Below are 6435 nucleotides of genomic sequence, written 5' to 3'. Positions count from 1 at the left end.
TAGATACTATTGTCTTTCTGGCCAACTTGTTGCAATTCTTCATTTGCATAAATTGGTAAACTTTCCACCTCGCAACAGTTTGGATCTTATCAGTTTAAAGAGAGGCAGTCTATTTTTTTTTTTAAATCAATTTTCCACTTGTTTCACAAAATCAGGACAATCCAGGAACTGCATTCTATGTAACTAAGGGCATTTCAGTGTAATACTTTCTGATACTTTTTCTCACTTTATTTCCTTTATGTTATCTCTTTTCTTCTCTGGTTAAGAGAGTCAGTTTCCATTTTCATGGGTCTTCCAATGGACTTTCTTTCCTAAAGCACCTTGTTTTTATTACAGATATTGTAGGTTTTAAGAAATTGATGTATACAGTTAACATACAGAAGTACTTTCTTAATTTCCATGCCCTTAGGTAGGGACTAAACTGATTTATAGCCTGTTAGAAGAGCAAGTATCTCTGAATACCATTTTACCAAAGATTAAAATTATTTGAAAATACTAAATTAAAAACAATTACTTGGGAAGAAGTATTCTAACTTACCAATGATCAGATTCACATGATTGCCACAAATTGGGTATGAATAAGAATTATTTAAAAATATAAAATGTAATAAAATGTACATAATTTTATGCATAAAATCATATTACACATATTATACCAATTTGTTTTTTTCTGAATCATAAAGTGCTTCAAGGACATCAATAAAGAACAATGACCATGTTTCTGTTAATTTGTATGTGAGCTCCTTGTTTCTTAGAGAATTATGGTTGACTGTTTGATAGATAAGTTTTATCTTATTTAAATGGACTGTGGTACCATCCATTTTTTTTCTCACTTAAGTTCTACACATAAATATGCATAAAATGTTGGTTATTAGTTATTCCTCTTTCTTTTCTTGTGTCATTTATTTTCTTCAATAAGTGGGCTTCAGGGAAAAATGAAACATTAGCTAAGGATTAAAAACAGTTACTTGTTCTTTTCCAAGTTACAAATTAGTGTTTGTAATTAAACTGCAACTTTAACAATGTATTTGTTTTGAATCCATCCTGTCGAGTGGTTACAAAATTGTCCAAATATATTTCTTCTAACCTAATGCTAATAATGTGCTGGCTTCTACATCTTTATAATTGTTCATTAGCTTCAAGCAGTATATTTTGACTTTTATGTCCTTGAAACTATGAAATTATGTTTCTATAATTCAGTTTTTCTTAATGTTTCTACTTTACTTAGAATGTGTAATGAAACTGAGATCTGAGACATTTTTAGAAATTCTGAACTGGGAATATCAGTTTAGTCAGAATAGTGTCAAATGTGGAATCCAAACAACATAATTGGTACTTTGAGGTTGAGGTTGATGTGACATTCTCTTGAACATATTTTAATGCTTATGCATATTTAAATTAAAATTTTAACCTCCTGACATTCAAACCAACAAGCCAATCACCATTCAACTAGAGAGACATGTCTTACAAATAAGATGACATCACAAAAGTCACTTGTCTTGAATCTATCTTCATTGCACAAGAGATTTCCAAAAAGCCTAATTGTTTACTAATATTTTGACAATGGATTTTTAATTAGAATAGCTTTTCCAATGTATTTTACACCCAGACTTCATCTCAAATATATTTGTCTATATACTAAAAGGCTGCTATCTAAAAATGAAGGTATGGTGTGAGTTCAAGCATGACATCCATTTTATTTTAAGATTTTATCTTTTTATATGGCAGGTAGGTTTCTGGCTATCCCACACAATATAATTTTTTGTTTGCAGGAAGATTGGATTAGGTAGGCATCTGTATTAGACATACACTATACCTTCCTATCAGAAACTACCTGTCCAGAAATAGTATTATTTATTGTATCAATTGTTGATCCTTGTTACCAGCATCAAAGTAGCAAGGCTTCTGCAGAGAAGCTTAGCTTTGATCATGGCCAGAGCCAGGTTGACAGGTTAAAGTTTGTTGTGCCCCAGTATGACCTTGTCATAACCCATTTTGGTGTCATACAGCTGAAGGCATCGTTTGCTTGAGGATTCTAACTTCTTGTGGAAGTGGTACCCCCATGGACAGCTGGGTCATGTTGGGAAAAAGGATCATCTTTCAACCCTTCAATGGTGTTTTTTACTTACAATTTCATTTTACAGTTATTAGAGTACCAGCTTTGTAGTAAAATACTGAAGTGAAAATTCTTATGTTTAATAGCAGGCAATAGTGAAAATTATTGTATCTGACTGAATCTGTACTTGCAGTGAACAGTTGAAATTTAAATTGGGAAGGTGCCAGTGGCCTATTGGCTTCCTTTCATAATTGTCAGGTTCCATGGAATTGAGGCATTTATTTTAATTCCAACTAACTAGAATAAGTTTGCATCCTGAGATCCAATCCTACTACTTAAAACCAAAATACACCAACATTTTATGGCACAGAAATACAGAAGATTCTTCTTGCCAATTGCCTCTGTGTTTATTTACTTCAAGTCCCAGAAGAACAACCCAGATCAGTTTGCCACGACATTATAAATAGCATAGCAAATTCATAAGGAGTCTTTTCTTCAAAGAATGGAAATGGCTCTGAAGTCTGACTAAACTCACAGTGTCCTTGTGAGAGAGATGGGAAGAGGCAGAATATTTTGTCTAATTTCAAGTTCAAGAAAGCAAAGAACACAAAAGTTAAGTGGCTGGTGTCCATTTATTCGAGTAAATTTATTCAGGAGTCGAGCCAGAAATAAAGATCAAGTCTCCTGGCCCATGTACTAGGCCCCATGCTGCCTCACAGCTTTCAAAACCTTCATTTTCTTGGAAAAAGCTAAAAAGCTTTCCTCTACCATACATACTAGATTCAGACACACTGCCATCTACTGACCCACCAAAGGATGTACCAGCTAAGACATCCTGACCTTCAAGGGAGAGAGGAACACCTCGAGAGGAGTTGAGATCCTGCTTTCCCTTCCGAATGCCATCTCCAGGATGCTAATGGGCTGTGTCTACAGTACTATGCAGGAAAGTGCTGCAACAGGTAAGTGAATTTAGAACATTTCGTCCCCGATCAAGGGATTAATATTCATATTAAATGCACCATGTCATCTATATGTGGGACATCCTTGAAATCACCCCTTCCTCCCAGTACTCTTATTTTGACATATTCATCTAGGGATTTGAATATTCTAAGACAACATTTCTTTTTCACATAAGACAGTCTGAGGAATGTTCTATGATTTTTCTGTTGTCTATTTTGTCTTTCACTGGTGTCCTATAAGATGTGCTAGTTATCCTGCATGATGCCAAAAAAAGCATAAGAGAAGCCAAGCTAAATAGTCACAGTCCTGTGCATGTAGAAAATACCATAAAGTGTCCAAAAAGAGCTCTAACAATAGGAGAACTAGGCTCCTAAGTATATTTTTGGTAAGATTCTTTTTTGTTCAGAGCCAAGGTATTTTTTTACCAGAAAAAAATATCAGTGTGTTTCTTGCCACTTCAACTCTTTAGAGCTTGCCTGCATTCTTCTTAGGATAACTGTAACATTTTCCAGACTTGATCAAGCAATGATGAATACAATTACTATTTTCATTCCATTTTTACAGCCCAAAATTAAAGTTATGATGTTTGTCTATTGATTGTGATTTACTTAGTTCATTGACTCTAAGAAATAAGTTGAATTTAAATATGTGGACCATATATTTCTTTGTTGATGAGAACAAATCAATAAAATTAATATCTTAACATATAATAGGTCTCTATAAAAGAATCCATATAGTAGCAGAAAGGTATCTGTGGCACCCCAGTTGCTTGTCTTCATTTGCTTTAAGATCTCAAGAAAAGTTTATTTCCTGGGATGCTGGTTCACAGGCATCGTGATTGAGGACTATACATAGAAAACTTATTTGTGAACATATAACTTATTTCTGTTCTTTGAGGATATGAAATATTATGTTCATGACAATTTGTTTTTATAAAAGAATTGGTTTGGCAGTTACAGGTAGTTAAGTAGAACTTATCCTTTGAAGTTTAGAGACTGAAACTCAATCTGAAGAAGACCATTGATTTAATTTGGAATAAATGTATGTGTCCATCCAAATTTTTACAGAAATATCTTATTTTGAAGTCTTCTTAGGCAGAAATAAGAAACTGTTGTTTCCAAGTGTTTTAAATGTCAAAAGGGTCTCTAAAATCAAGAAAGAGATGAGGCATGCCAGGAGAGATACATTAAGAATGGAAACATCTGGGAGTTTTACTGACTCAGTGAAACCAGGACATTGCGAAAATTTAATTGAGAAGTCTAAAGACAGAAAAGTCCAGTTCAGAAATCTGGCCCTCACATGTTCAGCCCTTAGTAAAGGCTTATTAGATGTTGCAAAATAAGAGTGAGGTCCAGGAATGGTTAAATGGGAAATGAGATGATAAAAGGTTTTGAAGAGAGAGGGAAGAAATGATAGGAGGGTGCCAAGGCATTTGAACATCTTTGGTATGAGCTTGGACAAGGTGCCAGATATTTGAAAAGCTTATCTGTGTTAAACAGAACTACTAAACTTATTGAGAAGCAGTAACAAGAACAAAATGTCCTTTAGCCTTGTTCCATTTAAAGCAGATGCACCTATACCAATCTTTTACAACATGATTATTTACATTTGCTGCTTATTGTAAAATCATCACAGGACATCAAATTGTCAGAATAAATAGATTTTTGAAATGCTGCAGAAACTATTTTCCTGACACTGGAACGGCAAATTAATTCAAGTGTAATCCATATGTTTCTTATGTTATTCATTCTTTTAATTTTTTCAGTCCTTGTATTTTGATGATATGAGTGATAACATCACATGTTGTTAAATACAGAATATAAGAAAAATTTCCCACAGAATCAAAAGTATTAGTAAAAATTAGTATGGTTTATTTTAGATAAAATATTAAATAATCAGTTAAATCTCCTAGACCTAGGTGAGCCAGAGGAAACACCGGCAGGGCCTGACATTCTTGTAGAGTTGAGGAGAGAGCTGAAAGTTCCCAGACAAAAGGAGCTACGGTTAACAGAGCATGAGAGAGGGGAAAGCTGCACCTGGAGAAAACTCCGGCAGTGGGGTCTGTCCCAAGTGTTTGAGTAGAGAACTGATCTGCACATGTGTGGGTGAAATCTACTCGAAACTGAAGAATGAACCTCTGGAAGGACTAAAGGGAACAATTCTTGGAGCTCATGTGAAGCCAAGAATATTTTATTTTTCTTCACCATCCAGAAGGGTCAATTCATCAAGAGGATATGGCATTCCCAAGTATTTATGCAGGTAGTAACAGAGCCTCAAAATACATGAAACAAAAATGGATAAAGCTTCAAGGAGAGACATATGCTGAAGCATAGTTGAAAGTTTCAATATTCCACTCTCAATTATTGATAGAAAAAGTTATGGTAATTCTATACAAACTCTTCCAAAAATTGAAAAGTACAGAATACTTTCCTAATCAGTTAATGATGCTAGCATTACTGTGACACCAAAACAAACAAATAAAAAAGCATTACAAGGAAAGAAAACCAGAGACCGATATTTCGCATAAACATAAGATATAATAATTCTTAACTACATGTTAAAAAAAAATCCAACAATATGTAAAAAGCATAATGTGTCATTACCAAATATATATTATCCCAGAAAATGCAAAATTGGTTTAACATTTGAAATTTATCAATGTTATTTATCATGTTAACATATTAAAAAGAAAAAATATGTAGCAATCTAAGTAGATTCAGAAAAAAACTAAGACAATGAGATGAACATCTATTACTGATAAGAACTCTCAGCACATGAGAAAAAGACAGGAATTTGATAAAGAAAAAACTATAGAAACCTACATATAACATCATATTTGTGTTAAGGTTTAAATGTTTTCTCCTGAGATAAAGAACAAGAAAACTTCATTCCCTTTTTTTCAACATTGTACTGAAGGTTCTAGTTAGGGCACTAAAGCGAGAAAAATAAATAAAACACATTCAGATTGAAAAACAAGTTTGTTTTTTTTTTGAAACAGAGGCTAGCTCTGTCACCCAGGCTGAAGTGCAGTGGTGTGGTCTGGACTCACTGCAACCTCTGCCTCCCAGGTTCAAGTGATTCTCCTGCTTCAGCCTTCTGAGTAGATGGGATTACATGTGTGTACTATCATGCAGTTCTAATTTTTGTATTTTTAGTAGAGATGGGGTTTCACCATGTTGACCAGACTGGTCTCAAACCCCCGACCTCCAGTAATCTGCCCACCTCAGCCTCCCAAAGTGCTGGGGTTACAGTCTTGAGCCACCATGGCCAGATGGAAAACAAGCAAACTTTTTATTTGCAGACACAATCAACTGACATCTACAAAAAAGCTATTAGAAACAATAAGTGAGCTTAGCAAGTTTGCAAGATGCAAGGTCAATATGCAATAAATAAATTGTATCTCTTTTTTTTTTTTTTTT

General features: G+C 34.1%; 1 long non-coding RNA gene across 1 annotated transcript in view; it reads left to right on the top strand.

Annotated features, from left to right (window-relative positions):
* The first annotated feature begins 2602 nt into the window (after positions 1–2602).
* The window catches only part of LOC108315448, a 37559-nt gene continuing 33726 nt past the window's right edge, over positions 2603–6435 (top strand). The window contains exon 1 of the long non-coding RNA XR_001829934.2: positions 2603–3015. This is a non-coding gene — a long non-coding RNA (uncharacterized LOC108315448). The remainder of the gene's footprint in view (positions 3016–6435) is intronic.

This window comes from Cebus imitator, unplaced genomic scaffold (assembly GCF_001604975.1).
Source record: "Cebus imitator isolate Cc_AM_T3 unplaced genomic scaffold, Cebus_imitator-1.0 Scaffold171, whole genome shotgun sequence".
NCBI lineage: Eukaryota > Metazoa > Chordata > Mammalia > Primates > Cebidae > Cebus > Cebus imitator.
This window is presented reverse-complemented; position numbering and strand designations above follow the sequence as displayed.